General features: G+C 36.2%; 1 long non-coding RNA gene across 1 annotated transcript in view; it reads right to left on the bottom strand.

Moving 5' to 3' along the window:
• LOC129144821 (uncharacterized) overlaps positions 1–23,648 on the bottom strand; it is a 330,134-nt gene that overhangs the window by 47,308 nt on the left and 259,178 nt on the right. Inside the window, exons 3-4 of the long non-coding RNA XR_008549511.1 lie at positions 19,042–19,103; positions 217–315 (exon numbers count right to left, since the gene is read on the bottom strand). This is a non-coding gene — a long non-coding RNA (uncharacterized LOC129144821). The remainder of the gene's footprint in view (positions 1–216; positions 316–19,041; positions 19,104–23,648) is intronic.

The raw sequence follows: 23,648 nt of genomic DNA, 5'->3' as shown, positions 1-23,648 counted from the left end.
CAAAGAACTACGACAAGTGTTGTTTTAACACTGCTTCATCTCTCAGTGGAGAAATAGACAGGTAGTGTCAACATCTAAACTAAAAGGGGCATGTGCAAGGACAGGGGAGATTTGTACATTAGTGCAAAATTTATAAATTAATGCCAAAATGTAGGCTGAAATTCTTCCATTTTTGTGCGTATGTACTTAGTCTATAGCAATGTTTTTTTTTTTTACCTTTTTTTTTCCCTTCTCTCTCTCCCTCTTCATATTTCTTCGTTGCACCAACTATTTCTCCCAAAGGCAGGCATCTCATTCATCATTCCCTTATTGGTGCTAAAGATATTAACAAAGGAAGCAATAAAAGTTGGGTCATTTGTATGTATTCCATTGAAAATCTTTGCACTGTCTGCCAAGGCTAAACAATCCTAACTGATCTTAATCTGGAAATCAAATTGCCTTCCATTCCTACTGATTGTGCAGAAGTGTTGTCTTTGCCATGGTTTGTAGTCTCGCTGAAGTCTTTAAAGCCAAATGAAAGTCACTTCAGGCAGACAATTATCTATTATCATTGTTTTTTTCAGACCCTATCTGTGTCTTTGCTTAAGGCTACAGAGTCTGAAGATTAGTCAGATATTTTCATGGCAAATAATAATATAATTTTGAGTTCTTTTGGAAAGATGGCCAGAAAATAAATGAGCTATCTGATTGTATTCAGCTTCCCTAACCCTATTTTGTGACCTCTGCAAAGGCTTTTAATTGTTCTACTTTCACCTTTCCTCATCAGTAGAGAGTAGATAGCAAAGTCCCACGAGGTTGTTAAAAGGAATATATCACCTTATGTTTGATGACTATTTTAAAGGCTTAATAAATAGAAAGTAAGAAAACGGAGTTGACTGACTTTTACAGTTGCTTCAGGATGAAAGTTCTTTCTCCCAGGGGAGTAAAGACACATATTTCAAATGATTCTCTTTCTGAGGATCCTGATTTTTTTTTTTTTTTTTTACAAGCATATGGCTTATATACACTTTCTTTCTTAAAAAGTGTATGTTTAAATGATTAATAATTCTATGTCCTTATTCTGCAAAAATTAAGCCTTATAATTTGCTGTTTTGTGGGTAGAGACATTCTTAGACTAGAATAAACCCCCTCAAGGCCAAACTCTGCCTTCCCTGAACATGTGCCCATATTCAGGTAGAAATGTCTTTAAAAAAGGAGAAAGAGAACATCTTCCTTTCTTTGTCCATGTGAGCAAAAGGATAGTGAATTTTTTTTTATAGTAATAAGAAATAGTTTTATTTTTTTTTATTTTTTTATATTTTTATTTTATTTTATTTTTTTTAAATAATAAATTTTATTTTTATATTCCCCATACAATTGCAGCCCCCCATTCTGACCCCAATCCCTCCCCTCCTGCCCCGCCCCCCTAAAAGTGTCTCTGGTTCATAGTTTTTTGTTGATTTTGATTTTAACTTTCTTATAGTTATTCATTTTTCTGGTCCCTTATAGGATAGTGAAAATTTAAGGAAAAAAACATAGACTATTTTGCAAAAAAAAAAAAAATCAAAAATGGTAGTAGTTTGCTTTTCTTTATTACATTAACTCTTTAATATTGAGTTCAGTTAATAATTTCTCGACTCTTTAATTGTATATTATGTAACAACCCTGTGAACTTATACGGTCTAAAATAATTTGAAAGTCTTCACATTCATTGGTAATGGAACAGGTATTGGAGAGGAAATAATCAAATTTGTATTTATTTTATGTAGATTCATATATGGATATATCTATATATAAGAAATGTGTGTGTGTGTGTGTGTGTGTATGGGTATGGATATATAAGAATATGACCTTCAAATCTGTTCTTTCCACTCATAGGTATTTCTTGGCTCTTTAAACCGAACTAACTTCATTTAAATGCTTTGCAAGAAAATAATGATAGAATTTGACGTGTCAAGGATTTGTGTTTGATGCCTCAGGGTTACTAAATTAATGCGAAGGGGTCCCCTAAAGCCATTAACTTTGTATCAGTTCTGGGGGCCTTTTGTAGCTCTTTCTCAGGAATCCTGGGAAGAGGAAATTCACTTGCTTTTTTTTTTTTTTTTAAGACTCTCAGGGCTAACAGTCTATTTAAGGAGCTGCCTCTAAGTAACAACTCTCCCATCATAATACTAAAATCAGGCATTAGAGGGTGATTTTTTCTAATGATGTATTACTCAAAATGTGGTGCCAGCCAGGAGATCAGCAAGGGAGATCATAAAATTTTATTTAACCTTTTGTTAATTTAAAGTCTCCAATACTCTCTAATTTATTTATTATGTATGTGAAAGGGGAAATAACAATAACCTCAAAGGCTATGAGATCTGCACATTATTTTATTCACTGAGTTCAGAAAATATATATCACCAGTGGGGCAAGGAAAAGATTTAAAGCCCCAATTAAAAATGCTTGTAACACAACAGTAAAAGTACTGAATACAGAGAACTTGTGGAATGTATCTGAGATGCAAACAAAGCCAGTTGGTCTGCAGATAAGAGAAGAAAAAAACACTATTTTCAGTCTTTTTTTTCAAGAAAGAATTCTTGAATAACATTGTTTCTTTCATCTGTATACCAAGGAAAGTAAGCATTTCTTCTTTTTAAAGATTTATTCATTTATGCACACAAGAGCCGGAGTATAGGCCAGAGATTCAAGTGGTGAGAGGATTCACCAGAGACAAAGTAGGGAAGAGAACAGTCAGACTGAAATACACTGCTGAAGGCAGCAGTAGGTGAGACAGGAGCTGTCTGCTGCGCCATGAGGGTTGCTCCCTGACCGGCTGGGGACTGAACTCGTGCTGGAGAGGCTGCGTATTGCTTCATTGTGTGGTGCTTCACCCTTATGCCATGAGGGGGGCCCAAAAGTAATCATTTCTTAATTTCATAATCATTCCAAAGCTCCATCTGACATGGCTGCATCATAGCCCCGCTATGAAATGAGCACCAGGCTCAAGGCTGCATTCCATCCAGGTATTTCTGAGACACCAAAGGATCACACTGTAACACACCTTTTCTGATGATATATGTGAATGCAACAATCTATGCAAAGATTTTAGCACAATGCCTGGCACACTGTAGTTACCTACCGCAGGTAAATGTTAGCTATTTGTTCCTGTTGTTAATTGCAATTTAGTGTTAAGTTAAATCATGTATGGCACTTTCCATAAGAAAACATTTATTAGACTAAATATTACCTTTAAACTTCAGTACAGCTTTAATTCAAAGAGAGTAGGTCACTTCCTATTAGTATGGGTTCTTTTACAGTATCTATCTGTAAAATGTAAATGGAGGCTGATGACACGCAATTATTCTAAAAATTCAATACTAAAATGTTATTCATGCCTAAATTATCTGGCATCATCTGACAGGAATATATTTTATCTGAATTATCAGATCAATTATCTTGATTTCTGCACTCAACTTTGCAAGCACATACGTACTCAATGTCCTCTGCAAGGTGCAATTGGATTTCTTCAGGTTGAAGTGTGACCCAGTTAGCTTCCTACCAGGCATTTAAGATCTGTTCAAAGATGATGTCTTTGAAGCCCAGTGTATATTACTAAAATGGTTCTAGCCTTTTCTGAGATGTGACAATTAGTGATTATAGAGACAGAGCTCAATTATTTAAATCTGCTTAGAAAAATTTCATCGAAGCCACAGAAATGTATACTCACAGTGCTGACACTTAGATAAAATCTGAAAACTCTATTTTGTAGCTTTCATAGTCTGGAGCTTTATTTCTTTTTTTTAAAAAACTTTCATTTCCTCCAAGCAGTAATACTTATTTACACACTTTGTAGTTGATAACTCAAGTAGAAATGAATTGGTCATTCAATCTGATGTGAGCAGTGAGCCAGAATTTGAAAATGTGGTATATTTTAGGGTAGACTCAAAGAAGAAGGACTATATTATGCAAATTTTCTCAGTATCAGTTTAAATATTCATGGTTTGCTTATTAAAACATTAAAAAATTGTGTCTCTGAGCATCAGGTTCTTAATATGCAAAACAGATAGCACAAAGTAAGGAAAAACAACTAGCATATTGTCTTGGAATTTGCTTAAAAATATCCTAAAGCTAAAGTTTAGTCTTTTCAGTATGTATATGTGATATATTAAAGCTTTCCTCAGAAACTATGATACAAGAAAATCAATTACCCTTGGAGAGTTAATCTTTAAAAATCAACACACAATGGAACAGAGAAATGTCATGCAGGTTGCAATAACAATGCATAGGGGGCGGGTACAGGTGGTGACCTGAATGTGGTGGTTAATTTTATGTGTCAACCTGACTGGCCCTGGGGCAACCAGATTAAACATTTCTGGGTGTATCTGGGAAGGTGTTTCTGGAGATTAGCAATGGCTAATTGCTGGACTCAGGAAAGGAGACTGCCTGTCTGCAAAGTGTGTGGGTACTTTTTAATCAATTGAGGGCATGAATTGAACAAAGGACAGAAGAAGGAGGAATTTGCCACTATTTTCCTGACTCACTAATGAGGAATTTGCCCCTATTTTTTGACTGACTTGTGAGCTAGAACATCTCAGCTCTTCTTACCTTCTCTGACTGAGATTACTTCTTCCTCTGTTGGTGTCCCTAGTTCTTGGAAATTTGAACTCAAAATTATACCACTAATTTTCTGGGTCTCCAGCTGTGGAAGGCAGTTTGTGGGATTTATCAACCTCTCCAATAGCAAGAACAATTTCTCTCTCTCTCTCTCTCTCTGTCTCTCTAACTAAATAATACACAGATATACCATAATAACATGTATAACTATAGTCAAGTAGAAGTTAGTAAATGATGGGGAAAGAAGGTGGCTAAGAAAAGAAAGGCAAACTTTGGTGATGCCTATCCAATCTTCTGTCAAGATACTGTAATATACCAATTCTATAAGCAAAGTCATTTATAATATAAGGTAAGTGTATTTCATTAATGCGAGTTCATACCCATGACCTGGGTATGCTGAACAGAACTCAGCTAGAAAAGAAGCTAAAGAAGCTAGGACATAACAGAATGTCAAAGGACTGCCTAAGGATTCAAATACAACCAGGTACATTTACCCACGTCAGCAGAAGCTCTTTGCTGAGGGGAGATCTGCAAGTAAAGTTGGGGCAGATGTATGTCTCTGAAACACTCACAAAATGACAGAGGAACAGTTCATTTTAAATACTTGACATTCTTCGAGATGCCAAATCTTGATCATGATAAATATCCAGTAGAGTTTTCCACTATTGCCCATTGCCCACCCTTTTGTTCTTAAGCAAACTCAACAGAGATGTCCAAATGGTCTTATTTTTCAGAACAAATCACTGATTTTTTTTTTCAGCAGAGCACTTTTTTTAGAGTACCTCATAGACCATTGTCAACATGATGAAGCTACTGAACAGTTAAATTGTGAAATACTAGTCTGATCTGAGATGTACTGGAAGTGTAAATTATACACATGATTTTAAAGACAAAATGGAAAAAAATGTACAATATCTCAATAAATTTCCTACTGACTACCAAACATCATCTATTTGATTATATCAATTGTAACTAGAAATTGTTACTTTGAAATAAAGGACATTCAATTTCACTTACTTATTTTTACTTTTTAAATGTGACTACTAGAAATCTCAGTGACATATATGACCCACATAGGTGCCTTAAATTTCTGTGGTATGGCAATATCTTCCCTCTCAGTCATAGACCAACCCCCCTGGGGTATGTTCTCCTATGGTACAATACAAGGTACACTTTGAGGAATTGCTTCTCAATACATTTTTTAAAAAGGCCATAGAGATGGTAGGCACTTAGTATTTCATGGGTTACTATCTAGATGGAATGAAGTTTATTTTTCTAATGTTACTAGATATATGCAACTTATTTTCTGTATTAGATATGATTTTATAGCACTTTATAGATTTTTTACCAGTTTTCATCTTAACATCATAAGTGCTCTGCTGGGTATAAAGTAATTGTTCTTTTGCACATGACAGAATAAGGAATCAGAGAGAATAAGGCATCATTCCATATAAAGATCCAATATACACTGGAACCAAGAATGCTGCCTGAATTCAGTAGCATTGTGGAGTTTGTCTTTACCATGAAGCCAACCTGGGTTTGTGGGCTATATTTACAGGCCTGTGACCTTGGAAGAATGACTTATTATTACTGTTGTTATTTCCTTTTTTACCACATAGAAGTAGCAGAGGGAGTTTAAATTACTATCACATAATTGATGCTCAACATGTTAATTTACATCCAACTCCAAATTCCCTGGTTTTTGACACGAATAGCTAAAGAACATTTGTCAGATAATAGGAAAAAAAGTTTACTAGTGTTAATCTACATAATAGCATCTACATATATAATATTCATCAACCTGTTAAAGGATGTTCTCTGAAACTTTCAACTTTTTGAAAATCTAGTTTGTAGAATAAAAACTGAAATAAAAAAATATCGGGGCCTCCCCTGGTGGTGCCGGCAGTTGAGCGCCGCTCTGTGAAGCTGTCCGCAGCCTCTGCAGCCCTGGTTCGATCCCTGCTGGCCAGTGAGAATCCCACATGGCACAGCAGACCTCTCCTGTCTTGCCCTCTGATCCCCTCAGCAGTGTATTTCGTCAGTCTGCCTGTTCTGTTCCCCACACTGGTGAATCCTCTCACCCTCCCGCACATCTGGTCTGTACCCTGGTTCTTGTATAAATAATAAATAAATCTTTTAAAAAAAGACTTTAAATAAAACAATTTTGAAGAAAGTATGTAATAATTTGGAAGTTGAAATTCAAAAAGGCTTTTTTTTGTGTGTCTTGTCTAGATTGTTGATAGGTGAAAAGAAATATTTTTACGAAAATTTAAACCACACTGAAAAGTTGCAAGATTCTTCCTTATGCAGCTCAATCAGTTTGTCTCACCTGTAAGAGCATTTACCTGACCATCCCCACCATTACCTTTACTGTTAAAATTTCAAAGGGCTTTCCTTGTTTCAGTGAATGGTTCCATAATAATGCTAGCCGCTCACATTTAAAATGCCACTCATCTGCTTCAGTCTTTTTGTCTTCTATTAGATTTAATTAATGGTCAATTTCTGCAGTTGCTATCTCAAAAATGTCTACTAGATTTACATTACTGTGTTAACTCCTACAAAATATTTCAACTTCCTTAGCCCAAGCTTCCCTCATTGCTCATCTGCATTTAGGAAGTAGTTTCTGAAATCTACTTTCAGTTTCTTTCATTCCTACCTTCAAAACTCCTGAACTGAGGCTACAGGGATGCTATTAAAACCCAATGTTAATTATATAAACACAGTTCTTTCTATCATGTATACAAATTCCTTAGCATGTCAGCGATCAGGCATGATGTGATTCTTCCCTGTACACCCCAACTTCATTGTCCACTTTATTCTGACATGCACCATCTGCTTTTGCCCAAATGGTCCCGTTTACCCATTTTCTCACTTTCCCCATCTCTCACTCATAGCTTGTGCTTTTCTTATTTTGCTGTTGCTCAGTAATGTTTGTTTTTCCCCTAATCATTTATTGTTTTAAATTACTTGAAATTTTAACCCATGAACCAAATTTCAGTCATTGGATTGTGGATTATTCAGGTGTATCTACAGTACCTAACATAGTGCATGCTACAGAAAAGTTCATAATTTTTTTAAATGAGTGAATACTTGAATGATTAATGTTTAAAAGAGTTTTGCATGGAACATGAGTCCAAGACTGTGTTTTGTTTAAAAACAAAGGAAATCAGCCAAAGAAATTGTTGTGGTATGTTAATTCAATTTGCTTTGTAGAACAAATCTAGATCATAAGAATTTGAAATGTCTTAATTCTTAGAGAATTTCTTTAAGGTTTTTTAAATAGTTTTTTTTTATTTATTGAGATAACAAGTTCTTTTTAAAAATCATTGCAGAGAGTGGTTTTAGAGATATATACTATGATACTAGCGGGGAGGTTATATTTATTATTCTCCTCTCAGCCATGTGATAGGAAAATGCTAGAGAAGAAAAATGGGTGTACTTGGCATCTTCTAGATAAGAAAAAGTTCTTTTTAATCCTTGCATAATGAATTTATCACTGTCTAGATGGTCCCCAAATGATTACAAGAATAATATAAGGCATACCTATGTAATAGAAAATAAGATTTAATGAAGGCTTGAGTGATCCAGAAGATTTCCTAGATTGTGATAATCCATATGAGCAATTAGGGAGTCCAGATCCTGCCTTTACCATGATCTATTTCATGCTTGGAAACTTATATTTACATACTAATCCCACATCCTACAGGACTATAGTAATTCACAATGAGCTAGTTCTCTGTTGAGCATAAAACAATATGGTTCAAGACACTATCCCACAATTCAAGTGATTGACCTATGGTTATGCCTGTACTTTATTCTCTCATTCTTCTCATCCCAACAAATCAAATGTAGTGTTCATTAAACCAAAGTGCTTAAAGCAAAATATAAGCATATGATTTATAGGTATGTTTATATACATGCATGTAATGTCTATAGATACATATATTATTACAGGGTCTGTGGACAAAAAGGAAGAACTGGAGCTTATGCTCCATCCTTTTAAATTGCTCTTTTTGATCAGAAGGCAAGATGCGATCATGAAAAATTCATTTTCTAAAAGGATGGACAGGATTAGGAATGGAAATGATGCTCAATAAGTTTTGGACCATTAGCACTATTTGAATTGTAGTGTTCCTGCTTTTTAGTCCCTTAATGAAATATATGATTCAAGGAAAAAAAAAAACTGTGGGTTTTTTTTTTAGGTCTTAAAGTATTATTTGAAAGAATATTTCAGTGGTCAAGTCCGGAAAAACTCTTTATTTACATTGGTTCTTCTGGACACAAATGGAGTGAAACATATTCAATCTTAAAACTAAGTTGTTAGCAGTTGGGACCTTTTATTAGCTCAAAGGCTTTATTTATTTTAGGTAATCAAAGTTTAGCAAAATGAAAATAACTAGCTATAAAACAGTACCTACTAATGAGTATGTGAATTTAGGTAGCACCTTTATTCAGAACATAATGTTCATTTTCTCATAATCTTCATTTCCCTATGCCTCATGTGATTATCTAAACAGTGATTATTAATAAACTTCATTTTCAATCATAGTCAATTATTAGACTGAATTCTAGTTTTGGTTATGCCCTTTAACTGACTAGATGAGCTTGGGAAGTCATTTGATCTCTACATGTTTTTGTTTAAGCATTTGTAAAATGAAGGAATCACTAAAATTTTGCAATTCCCACTGTTGAGAGCAAGTTCTCATATCATTTCCAACTTAATCTGACAAATAAAATCAGTATGAAGGGGATAAAGGGTCCGAGAAACCTGGAAAGCAGCATTTGTAGAAATATCCACCCCATGAGCAGTAAATGGTAATTCCCAATGAGTCAGAGTCATAGTCTTTGAAAAACCCATGCATGCTATTTTGTCTTTGAGTGAAACTTTTCAGTTTCTCAAGAACCTAATTTAACCCAGGATTTTCCTAGGTAAATGGAGTATTCTCTTAGACAACTAACCTTTGGGGTCTCTATGTCCCAGCTTTCTCAACACCGAGAACTAATCTTATTTTAAATAGACCAAGAGTCTGGCTTACATAACACATGTTATGGTTTGCCCAACAGTGCCCTTGACACTGATGATCCTTTGGGAGCCCTATTAATAAAAGATGTTTTCTGAAGAAGAGCTCTCAGCCTGGGAAGTTGGTGTAACCAGCTGGTCCTTTCAACATCACAGTCAGACTCCCAGCCTTATAGTTTTTATTTAACCAAAAGTATTTCTCCCCTATGGACACTGAAGTAAGATTTGATTTGAAATCAATCTAATATTGTATAACTGACTGCTTTGATTAATCATGGCTATTATTTGGGACTTAGAGTTTATTATAATACAGGAATAAAGCACATTTTAAAAAAAAGATTTAAAAAAGCTTCCACATGACAGAGATTTCAATGAAATTTCTCTTGATTTTTAGTTCTGGGAAACAGCTCACCTATCTTAAGAAAATTTAACAGAAGCAGTGCCTTCCATTTTGTGGAAATTCAAGATTAACTCTTAAAAGTTTGAGTAATTAGGCTCCTGTTTTTTTGAAACATTTCTCCATTCTTTTGCCTTTTTTTTGAAACTTTGCAGCACTGAAAAAGCCTAATCTTTGCCCACCCCCCCCCCCACATTCTTTTTCTCTTCACACTAAAAATAAGATCTTTATCTCTATATTAGAAATAGCGAGATACCCATCTCTCTTGGCTTGGCTATTTCATCTTTCTGCAGGAAAAAGCAACCATCCAATTATACACAGCCATAAATTAACTTGACAAGCCACATGCTGGAACCGCCACCCTAGCCTGAGTTGTTTAGATTGTTCCCGAATGCAGTCTCTTCTTCGGGAAGGAGAATGACATGCCCTGGCAGAAATTATTTTCTTTTTGTTTTCAGACTTACCAATGATGCACTCTCTACAGCAGGATCAGCAGTTACATACTTCCCTTTCTCAGTGGACTCATTATGCAAAAGACATGCCCTCTGCTCCTTCCCAGAAATGTATCCCCTGCAAGGAAGCTGAGTTCACTGGTGGCCCATTCATCATCTCCTGCACAAGAATCGGGTACTCAAGTCTGAGAGCTGACAAACTTTACAGGCTTTTAACTTGGAAAATTCCCCCACTCCCTCTTGCCAAGTCTCCACACTACCTGTTCATTGTGACTATTACTCTGAACTCTGTTGTGATACCCAGAAAGGTCATTCGGGGAATGGAACCCATAGAATAAGTGATAAAGCAGCACATGTGGGGAAAGTGAAAATGTGGTTGCCTTCACACCTCTAGCTGTGTTTGGTTTATTATTTACTTGCTCTTCTAATTAAAATACAATGCAGAGGGTAATGTACTTATGCTCGCTTCACAGTAAGAATCTGAAATCACAATATTACAAGCATAATGATGTATACTTTAGAATGTGCTGAAATGGATTTTCATGCTCCTCCTAGGCTGTGCTTAGTAATGGCTGTTTTAACCCACCAGCCACTCAGCATCTTCCTTGATGTTCTTTCCAATTCATTCCAGTGTTCACTTCAGTGGCTATAAAGCCCTAAAATGGGAGCGATTAGATGGTAAGCCCACAGGTGTTGCCTTGAGGGCTTGGTTCTGTTCCCCATCCCCACCCAGACTCTCGCTATTGAGGCAGTTTTGTTCTTCTCCCATTTAAATGAACTTTAAGAAGTTGGAAGGAAAATTTTCTTTCCAAGTTCTCCTGAGGCTGTTTTAGTGAAGGGAACTGCTCTCAGGAACCATTAGCTTTGCTAGGACAACACAACACCCCGTCCTTCTTCCCTTCCTTGTTTCTTTTTTTCCCTTCCCCAACTTAACTGCAAATACGTCTTCCTTGCATGAAACATCAATTCCTCAGTCTTGCCTCTTTCTTTGTAATCTTCTCTTTGGCTCCTTAATTCTCAATTCTGTGACCTTTTGGGGAATGTATTCATCTCTCCTATAATTTTGGTGCAAACAAAAATGTTGATGTTGTCAGAAAACGTTCTGAGTATTAAAGCTCTAGACCGTGGAGGCACTTGCCTGTGGTAAATATCCCATCCTGCATGGCGTACCCATGGGAGAGCTCAGAAATAACTTTTAGCTGGGTTTAAAACTTACACTGACATGAGTGTGTATCCCTTTGAAGCTGTTCTACCTGAAGGGGGCTTGGATAAATTCTCTGGGAATTCTTGGTTCATGCCTTCCAGCTACTAGGGAAAAAATCTGAGTACTTAGCTTTCTTCTCTTCTTAAATTAAGATCTTCTGTTGTGTCAAAGTCTCCCAGAATAGCTTCTCTGATTCATCTCCCTTTCACAGTACTTGTTATTTTGCTCACTTAAATATTTCTTGTGTGGAGGAAAAAGTTTATTTCTTGGTAGGTTGTAACTTCCTGGATTACTAAAGCGTAGTTGATACTAAACTTGTGATTATTCTTCAACTCTGACTCTATAAATAAAATAGATGTGCTTCTGTCCAAGTTCAAACTGTAGCTATAAGTCAATTAATATTTCTTCAGAGCAAGTCATTATATCTTAAAACAAAAAAATAAAAGGGAAGCCAAGCAACTTTCTCAGAGTCATTATGTTTGTTTTTTCAGAGGTCAACATAGTCTAGCGTGTGGCCACACACAGGTCCGGGTCACGTGAATATGATCAGTCCTTTAAAGGACGACTCCTCACTTTTGTTGTTCTAAGTCTCCTGCTACTCTAAGCTCCTCCTGTTCCCCTCACTCCCCACTCTGCTATCAAAACAGAAAATGGCTAATACCATTCATTTACACTTGGTTGATTACATTTTATCTGAAATTTATTCTTAGCAAATTATTTTACCCTCCAGACATGTGCATATTCTTTTTTCCTCTCTTTTCTAATTTTGGATCACAGGCTGCCCCGTTTCCACCTTGTCAAAGGAATTTCAAGCATCAGCAAACAGATATTTTTTTTCTATCACCCAGAGAGAGTGCAAAGGAGTCCCTGAAATGGCTCAACAGCTGGCTGTACAGAAACACCTGATTTTGTTGTCTTTGTAGGGCTTTCTAGGTGGTGCTCAATGAATTAGAGGACCTGGCTTATGATCTCTCTGATCAGATCTCCTCAGAAAAATTGGGGACGGGGAGATCACTCAACAGGAGTGGTTGTCCTGGGGAGAATGGGAAAATTCCCTGTGAATGTTACCCAAAGCATTTCCATCCCTGACCCCTTGCTAAATATTTGTAGTTATAAATCAAATGCTGTGCAGTTCTGAGACTTATCACTTAATTTCTTCTCTCTGCAGATTCAGGGCCTACCTCCCCTCTTTTTTTTTAAGATTTGTTTATTTATTTATACAAGCACTGGGTACAGTCAGAAGTGCAGGAGGGTGAGAGAATTCACCAGAGACAGAGTAGGGAACAGAACAGGCAGACTGACAAAATACACTGCTGAGGGGAGCAGCAGGCACAGCAGGAGAGGTCTGCGCATCATGTGGGACCCTCACCAGCGGCCAGGGATCGAACCAGTGCTGAAGAGGCTGCAGGCAGCTTCACGGCCCAGTGCTCAACCGCTGCGCCACCAGGGGAGGCCCACCTCCCCTCTCTTTCTTAATCTTACCCCTTACCATCTTGGTCTCTCTGAATGAAAACTATATATATTTACTGCAGTTCTAAAATACATCTGTATCCATTGTCTATAATTTCTACCTGTGGTAAAAATGCTTCCAACAAAGATAAGCTTTATTATAGTGTTGACTAATCGTAACAATACACTAAAAGAAATAATTATTATTTTAGTTACTCTTTACTGAAACCTTATTATAGGTCAGGTATTAAATTAAGTAGTTAATAGGGACTATTCTGTATGAATTAAACGTTGCATGTTAAGTCATATAGCTTGGTATTGGGCATGTAGTCATGTTTAAAAAGTTAATACATTATCATGAGAATCATCATTATAAATTCATAATTATAATTATTAAGATCATCTTACTATTTTACCTTTATTTGACCCCTATACAGTAGGAATGATTATATTTCTGATCCCCTGGTTTTTGCATAACATTAATTTTTGAACATAATTAACATTATTTTTACAGTTTTTTTTGATATAGAATTGCCATTCCAAAAACTGCACATATTTAATATACACACGTTTGAAACATTTAGACATAGGCAGACACCTATGATATATACTGTCAGCATAATCAAGGTAATAAACATATCCAGAATCAGAAAGTCTGAAAGTTTCCTTGTATCCCTTTGTTTTTCTTTCTTTTTTTTCCCTTGTGGTAAGAAAATTTAACATGAGAACTACTCTTGCAACAAATTTTAGAATGCTAATTACAGGCACCCCGTTTGCAGCAGAACCCTAGACTTCTTTATCCTCCTGGCAATACAACTCCCCATGCCCACCTCCACAGCAGTTCCCTGGCAAAGACCACTCACTGTTTTAGATCCCTCCTATAAATGGAATCATATACATAGAGTATTTGTCCTTCTGTGATTGACTCATTTCACTTTGGATAATGTCCTCCAGGTTCATACATGTTGTTAAATATCATCCTTCTAAATGCTCTTTTATTTCTACCTCCAGCAGTAAAGCTTCTGAAAAAGATAAAATGTTATTGCGACTGTTATTAAAAACTAATACAAATGCTCCACTATAACTGTACTCAGTTCAAGTCAGAGGTCACTTTGTACTGGCATTGTCAAAAAATTTTTCCACCAAACAGACTGTAGTATAAAGTTTATTCTCATGTGTTCCCCTTTTCCTCTGCCCAGTTACTTTTTTTTTTTTTCCTCACTAAGAAAACCATAAAAGCAATGAAGGCAAATTCTGTCCAGAAAGCAATCAGAGCAGAAAAAGAACTTCAAGCCCAGGGGTGTTTTCATGGCAAAGAGTTGACATGTGGGTTGCAGGTTATAGAAGACTAAATAAGCTGGCCCAGAAAAGAGCTGGGACCCAGGTGGGAGAGTGACAAGATAAGAGGAAGGGAGGCTCTTGGGATTTGGGCCCATATATGAATTGTTCAGGGCTTGCTTTGTTTTTATATGACTATAAATGTTAGAAGGCATTTTATGAAGTTAATATAATCCTGTTTGAGCTGTATACCTTTAAATATGGCAACATCTGACATAAGCATATAATGAGTAGGAATGTGGGTTTAGGAGTTGCCATGTCTTGGTAAACACTGCAGACGCAAACAAACACAGCATATTCTGGTTTTATGGATGAAAAACACTAAGGAATATTCTAAACCCATGGTCTTGTTTTGAAATAATATAGAGTAGATCAGTTATGTTGTCTTAATGCTTATGATATGTTAGATGGGGGGGGACAGTTGGTTTGGTATCAGGCTTAAAGAATTATTGTCTATGAAGTTCCTGAAAGAGTGTATGGCATGTAATACATGCTAAATAGATGCTAATCACTGTAGTTTATTTCTATGGAATTGCATAATTGACATGTAATATGTGTTTGTGGAAAGTGAAACTTAAATTTTCTTGCAACATTACATTTACTAGTGATGTTTAAACAATTCATAACTTTATATCACAATTATCATACAAAGTCTTCTATATAGGCAACTGTGCAGTCCAGGATAATAACACTATTTACATGCATTTAATATTTTATGGTTTACAGAAGTAACTCTCTCTCTCTCTCTCTCTCTCTATATATATATATATATATATATATATTCACACAACACACACACACAGAGATGTGTGTGTTTGTGTGTGTGTGTGTGTGTGTAGAGTGTTAAAAGTTTCATCCCAGGATTTTTTTTTGTGTGTATTTGAGAAAGAGAATAAGACATAGGTTCATAATGCTACTCCAGTAATGTCTTGTCTCATTGGTTACTTCAAGATTAATCTTGATTATTTCAAGAAACACTGACGGAAATACTATCTGTGAAACTAAGGCAGGCATGTAGCCGTTTACCGGTCCCTAGTTTTCTCTGGAGGTGGGGGATACATGGGTAAGCGCTGAATTCTGTGGTGGGAGAAAAGAGTTAGGTACAAGTCCATTTCTCAACATACTCTATGTGAAATGCATTGCCAAGAGAAGAATCATTACCAGTTAAATTATCTCAGACTGACTTCACCATTTGATAACTCCATAAACTTTGGAGTATCTAGGTGTTTTTTGAGATTTTATGAGAGGAGGTCTTCATAAATCCATTGTTTTACTTTTGAGGATTTGTGGAAAAACCAACTTTGCATTTTAAAAGAGTTCATCACTCAACACAAAAAAAGAAGACTGCAGGCCAATCTCCCTAATGAACACTGACTGAAAAATCCTCAATAAAATTTTAGCTATCAGAATCCAACAATGTATCCATAAGATAATTCACCACCACCAAGTAGGATTCATTCTAGGGACACAAGGATGGTTCAACATCCGAAAATAAATCATTATCCAACACATCAACAAAAAGAAATATAAAAACCATATGATAATATCAATACATGCCGAGAAAACTTTCAACAAAGTGCAACACCCATTCATGATAAAAGCCCTTGAAATTCTTGGGATACAAGGAACATACCTCAACATCATAAAGGCCATATATAACAAGCCAACAGCCAGTATCATTCTCAGTGGCAAAAAGATGAAAGCATTCCCATTAAGATCTGGAACTACGGGCCTCCCTGGTGGCGCAGTGGTGGAGCGCTGGGTTGCGAAGCTGCCCGCAGCCTCTGCAGCACCGGTTCGATCCCCGGCTGCTCCCCGGCCACTGGAGGAGGGTCCCACATGGCACGCAGATCTCTCCTGCCGCCTGCTGCTCCCCTCAGCAGTATACTTTGTCAGTCTGCCTGATCTGCTCTTCTCTCTGACTCTGGTGAATTCTCTCACCTTCCCGCTCTTCTGACTATACCCAGTACTTATAAAATAAATAAATAAATAAATAAATAAATAAATGAATAAATAAATAAATCTTTGAAAAAAAAGAAAAGATCTGGAACAAGACAAGGATGTCCACATTCACCACTGTTTTTCAATATAATGCTGGAAGTCCTAGCAAGAGCAGTAAGACAAGATAAAGACATACGAGAAATCCAAATAGGAAAAGAAGTCAAACCATCACTATTTGCAGATGATATGATAATATACATAGAGAACCCCAAAAACTCCACAGAAAAACTAATTCAACTAATCAATTAGTTCAGTAAAGTGGCAGGATACAAAATCAACACACAAAAATCAGTAGCCTTCCTATATACAAACAATAAATCTGAAGAAGAAGAAATCAACAAAAAAATCCCTTTTATTATCGAAACAAAAAAAATCAAATACTTGGAAATAAATCTAACAAAAGAGGTAAAGGACCTATACAAAGAAAACTATAAAACACTGTTAAAAGAAATAGAAGAAGACACAAAGAAATGGAAAGACATCCCCTGCTCATGGATTGGAAGAATAAACATTATTAAAATGGCCATCCTACCAAAAGCAATATACAGATTCAATGCTATCCCAATAAAAATTTCGATGTCATTCTTCAAAGAAATAGAACAATTATTGTTGAAATTCATATAGAATCACTAAGAACCCTTAATAGCCAAAACTCTCCTGAAAAAAAAAAAAAAAAAGAAGGGAATGGAGGCATCACACTCCCAGACTTCAAACTGTACTACAAAGCCATAATCATCAAAACTGCATGGTATTGGAACAAGAACAGACATACAGACCAATGGAATCGAATAGAAAATCCAGAAATAAACCCACAGATTTATGGTCAACTAATCTTTGACAAAGGAGCAAATAATATGCATTAGAGCAAAGAAAGTTTGTTCAATAAATGGTGCTGGGAAATCTGGGTTGCTACATGCAAAAGAATGAAGCTTTACTACTACTACCATACACAAAAACCAACTCAAAATGGATTAAAGAACTAGACATAAGACCTGAAACCATAAAATACATAGAAGGAAATATAGGTGAAACACTACATGATATGCACATCAAAGACATCTTTACAGACACATCACCCAAAGCAGTGATAGCGAAGGCAAAGATAAACAGCTGGGACTACATCAAATGAAAGAGTTTCTGCACAGCAAAAGAGACAATAACAAAAACAAAGAGAAAACCCACCGACTGGGAGAACATTTTTGCACACAACACTAATGATAAAGGACTGATCACAAAAATCTACAAAGAGCTGATGAGACTCAACAAAAACAAAGAAAAAAATCCATTCAAAAAATGGGCAGAAGAGCTAAAAAGAAACTTCTCTGAAGAGGAAATGCAAATGGCCAACAGGCATATGAAAAAATGTTCAACATCACTTGTCATCAGGGAAATGCAAATCAAAACTACCATGAGATACCATCTCACACCAGTGAGAATGGCACATATTAAAAAAACTAGCAACAACAAATGTTGGTGAGGTTGTAAAGAAAAAGGAACTCTCCTGCACTGTTGGTGGGAGTGCAAACTGGCCCAACTGTTATGGAGAGCTGTGTGGAGATTTCTTTTTTTTTATTTTTTTTAATAATAAATTTTATTTTTATATTCCCCATACAATTGCAGCCCCCCCATTCTGACCCCAATCCCTCCCCTCCCACCCCCGCCCCCCTAAAAGTGTCTCTGTTCGTAGTTTTTTGTTGATTTTGATTTTCACTTTCTTATAGTTATTCGTTTTCCTGGTCCCTTATTTAAGTTTTCTAGATTCCTGCTATGAGTGAGACCATCCGGTATTTTTCTTTTTCTTTTTGGCTTATTTCGCTGAGCATGATCCCTTCCAGTGCCATCCATGTTGCTGCAAATTGCATGTGTTTATCTTTTTTGAATGCTGAGTAATATTCCATGGTATATATGTACCACATCTTCTTGATCCAGTCATCTATTTTTGGGCATTTGGGTTGTTTCCAAAGCTTAGCTATTGTAAACAGTGCTGCTATAAACATAGGGGTGCAGGTGTTCTTTGGAATTGATGTTTCTAAGATTTCTTGACCTTAAACATAGAGCTTCCATATGATCCAGCAATTCCACTCCTAGGTACTTACCTAAAGGACACAGAAACATCAATTCCAAAGAGCACCTGCACCCCTATGTTTGTAGTAGCACTGTTTACAATAGCTAAGCTTTGGAAACAACCCAAATGCCCAAAAATAGATGACTGGATCAAGAAGATATGGTATATATACACCATGGAATATTACTCAGCATTCAAAAAAGATAAACACATGCAATTTGCAGCAACATGGATGGTGCTGGAAGGGATCATGCTCAGCGAAATAAGCCAGAAAGAAAAAGAAAATTACTGGATGGTCTCACTCATAGCAGGAATCTAGAAAACTTAAATAAGGGACCAGGAAAAAGAATAACTATAAGAAAGTAAAAATCAAAATCAACAAACAACTATGAACCAGAGACACTCTATGGGGTTGGGGGGCGGGGAAAGAAAGGATTGGGGTCAAAATAAGGGGGTTGCAATTGTATGGGGAATATAAAAATAAAATTAAAATTAAAAAAAAAATGAAAGAGTTCATCACTGATTTTGGGACTTTACCTTTAATGGTTGCTGAAAATAATCCTTTCATGGATCTTAGTTTGAATGGCTCCTTCATGTTTCTATTTCAGAGATATAAAGGAGAAGGGATGGCAAATCATATTTTGAATGGTTTGCATATTGCAACTTAAGCATCCAAAGGTTTAAGCAAAATATATTAATAATCCTTCTAAATATTAATATTACCTGCAGCAGAAACTACCTAGAACATTCATATTCATTTAAGATAATTTCTGTTAGATTATGAATAATGTAATCATTTTGGTTATCATTAAAATGATCATTAAATTTATTAACAATTTTGATAAATCAGTATTTACCTATTGTAGGAAGTCAAATGAAAATATATAAAGCATTTTCACAATGAAATTAATATAAAACAATATGTATAATTTTTAATTACTGGTATATTAAATCAGTAATGTCTTGGCCAAGTTTAATTATAAGTAGCACACTTCAAAATAGCTTAAGAAAGAGAGTCCTGGGAGAGATACAGGAGTGTAGGCCTTATAAGGAGTGGAAGCAACCAAGATCTCATGTAGTATTTTCTTTCACATTCACTCTATACTTCTTTTTTTTTTCATCTTCTCATTTTTTTCTGTTGACATATTTAGCATATATGCACAGTCTAATGATTTCTAGTTTACATTTCTTAGTTTATGAGGAAAACCTAGAGTTATTCTCACTTTGAAATTTTCAAGAAAGGTTACCAGTTGTTCCATCATGTCATGTGTCCACTCTGTTGCACTTAGCTATGTAGGGCAACTGTCATTAAAGCTCCAAGTACGTTGTTCATGGTGGAGTCTGTGACTGTAACTCATATATATGTTATCATTGGAGCTCAATTAAGACTTAAGTGGGAATACCCCTGGGGCTATGCAAAGTGAGAGTCCTACAGCTGAAACTGGGGGCCTTGTCTGCTACCAAGCAAAAAAAGATAGCAGGCAATTCCAATCTTTGTTTCCTACAACAATGTAAAATTAAAACAAGTACCCAAATATTCTTACTCTAACTTTAGGAGTGTAGGTAGACATAAGCAGATTTGCTCAATTATGAAAGTCACCGTATCTCTTCTCATCACTAAATTACACATTTTGTATTTATTAAAATAAGATAATAAATCATAGCCCGTTAGAGGTGAAAGAAACTTGAAAATATTCTAGTCTATTTCCCTCATTTGACATAAGAGGAAAGACTCAATTAGAAAGAGGACATGACCAAGTTTGCACAGCTCATTAACTGCAAAGCTAGAATTAGAAGCTGCTTCTCCTCAATCCTGGAGAATATGAGTGGACTGTTGCCTTTGAAACATTGGCCCAGAAGTCTGGTATCACATTAACTTGCTTGGTTTACTTTTTGGAGATAATCCAGACCTGGTTATAAACAAGAATTGCTCTTTAATTGGAGTGTTCTGGTTTATGCCTGTTGCCTGTAAAACAGTCTGCCTTTCAGGGTTCCCTGACAATCTTTTAGTAAGAAATACCCTTCCCTTCACATTCTCAATGTTTGATCTCTTGTGAACTGGGTTGAATAGTGTCCTCCAAAAGTTCATGCTTACCCAGAACCTGGGGTATAGTCTTATTTGGAAATAGTCTCTGCAGATGTAGTCAAGTTAAGATGAAGTTATACTATCTAAGAATGGGCCCCAATCCAAATGACTGGTGCCTTTTATAAAAAGTGATAAATTTGGAGAAGATACAAACAGATACCATCATCATGGTATCACATGGTATTTTCCTAAAGTAAGGCAAAGGATGAACACCAGGGATTACAGATAACTGTCAAATATTAAGAGAGAGGCTTGGGATAGATTCTCCTTCAGAGCCCCGAGAAGAAATTAAATTTATGATCTCCAGAACTCAGAGAGAAAACATTTTGTTGTTCTAAGCCACCTTTTTGTGATAGTTTTATTTTGACTGCTAGAGGAAATTGTTACCCTGATATCATTGTACATGTATAACTTTGCTACAGATTGATATTTGGAATTTGGGCAAAACAAGCAGAGTTATTTAATATAGGTGTATGCAAGGCAGCCCTCTGAATTTTTTTAAGCAGCAATCTAAACAAGATAGGGGCAGCTCTTTATACCTTTTCAGCATTTTTGGAATGACAGGAAAACTTGTGAAGAATGACAGGATCAAACTGTCTTCACTAGAAAACTAGGCATCGTCAGGTCTTAGAGGTGTTAGTTCATCTCTGTATTTCACTGTACAATTCTGAAAGTTGTAGAAAATTAATACTAATGTAGATAATTCTTGTGCATAGCTACACAAACATATATGTTCGGGGGAGAGTGCAGTTGTCAAATTTTTCATCATCCATTTGTAAATTCATTTTACATTCTTTTAAAATTATTTCTTTATATCATTTTATATCATTGCTCATTTCTGTACTTGATTGCCAATATATGTATGATGCTTTGAATCAGCCTTGGAACTGGGGGTAAAGTCTTACTGGTTTCCTCATTAACTGAATTAAATCTTTTACATATTCTCATTTTATGTTTTCATAAGGGTCATTGATTTGCTCTGTAAAAATATATCCTTTAACAATAATCTCGACTTCATTCAAATAGAATTCTTAATTTTGAGAACCTCCTTTAGAACTCAAGGGAAAGAATCAGGAGGACATAATTTCTTCTATCTTAAAGGTAGAACTTCCTAAATTTCCAAAATCATCTTTATAATATTCCGAATTCTTGACTCCTTCAAGCTAATGGGCATTATAGATGACAAAAAGAACAGAGGCATTTTTGAGATGTACTGTGAAAAATTAGTCAAAATGCTATGTTTGTCTCTGGATCAGTGCAATGTACACAACAAGAGATCACCGTTATACGTTGCTTTCCATGTACCTTGGCTAAAAAACAGCTTCCAAGACCTAGCACAACCCCAACATAAGTTGACAACAGGAACTTAAGTCTAATTTTCAAAGCTTCTCCAGTGATGTGAAACAACTTTGATAGGATAATTGATACTGACCTTTAAATTCTTAAAAATCGGGATGATGATCACACTAGCATGAAAAGTGAGGCAGTGATGAGGTTAAATCTCCGTGACAATGTCATGTCCAACTGGGACAAGAGAAACAAGAGGATTCAGAGAGCTTGGGAGGTGCGGAGGAAAGGCAGCATGCCAGATGAGCCCTGGGCAGAATGGAGTCTATTTTACAGAACATAAGGAAAAGTAACGACCCATAAAAACTCCTGGTTACTGTTCTAATACAGGAGGGGCCTGGGGAGAAAATAGTACATTTCTTTGCAGCCTGGGCTACCCCAGAGTTTTGGGGTTTTTTTATAGATTCTTGTCATGCTGAGCTGCAGAATCAAGAGTCTGAGTTGGAAGTTGACTCAGATTTTAGACTCTGGATATGTTTAGAGTTTAAGTTTCTATTCTCCTTCCTTGATTTGTTGTTTTGATGCAACAGACTTAAAGCATAACGGCTTATGGTGGTTAATATCCTGCCCCCGTGTAGTCACATTTCTAACATGATAGAATTTATTTCAAGTTCTTGTGTTTTGGGGTCCCTGAGGACTTTGTTCCTCAGTTCAAAATGGCTGGTTTTTTGGCTGACATGAGGGCCTAAGATGTCTGCACTCCCCCTGAGACTCCTCCTGCCAGATCACATCTCAGCTAGCATCATCTTTGTCTTTTTCAGCTCCTCAGGTGGCTGAAATTTTCACAGCTTGTTAGGTGGCACTGGCTTTCACAGTTTGTGGCCCTGAATGACTGCTAGGGGAACAACACTTTCACTCCCTCCCAAAGCCAAACTTCACAGTGGAAATGTGTGAGTTGTGCCAATAGCCTCCCAGAAATCCTGCAGTTGTGGCAGATGTAAGCTAACTCAGCATGGAGATGAAGATTTCTTCCAGATTGGGAATTGATGTCCCAAACAGAAAGTGAATTGTACTGACTTTGTTCTCAAGTAAGTTGTGACAAGAGGAAATAAGAGCAATACCACATAAAATGGCTGGCAAAATAAACAGCAAACAGCATTATATGTGGAATATTGGTCCCTGTATAACTTTTTTTCTTTTAATAGTTGTTAATATGGCCAAGATGGTGAAATGTATTTAATAGAGGCTTCCCTTGATATAGAACTATTTTCGGGAGCCAGGAAAAAAGCAGGGTTTTATCAGGAAGACGGTAATAAGCAGGAATTGAAATGTTTTCATTTGGATCCTAAGTGGTGCCTGAGGTAAAATTGCACAATGTTAAAGCAACAATAATTGGTTCCTCCTGGCTTTCCCCATTGAAGGAAATTGAAATTCAATTGAATAGTCATGGCATTCCAATTGTCATTGCTCTGACTTTGTGTTTGTCTATCCCAAGAATGGTATGGGAGCCAAAAAAGAAAAGGTTCTGAGACAGCTGGGGAAATTGTACAATTATTTTAGGACAGAATGGAAGGGAATGGGGTATTCCAAATATGTGAAGAAATTTCAGTGTACCTCAGAACCCATGACTGAGATGTTGCCAATATCACTGTCAGTTTAGAAATAGTTATAAGTGGGATGTAATTTTTCCCATGGGATGATTATTTTTTAAAGATTTTTATTTATGGATGCAAGCAAGAACTGGGGACTAGGCCAGTGGTGCAGGGGTTGA

The sequence above is a fragment of the Talpa occidentalis genome, unplaced genomic scaffold (genome assembly GCF_014898055.3).
Source record: "Talpa occidentalis isolate TD23 unplaced genomic scaffold, MPIMG_talOcc4v2.1 talOcc4.7, whole genome shotgun sequence".
Lineage (NCBI taxonomy): Eukaryota > Metazoa > Chordata > Mammalia > Eulipotyphla > Talpidae > Talpa > Talpa occidentalis.
Note: the sequence above shows the minus strand (reverse complement) of the source record. Positions and strands in the feature narration are given on the sequence as shown.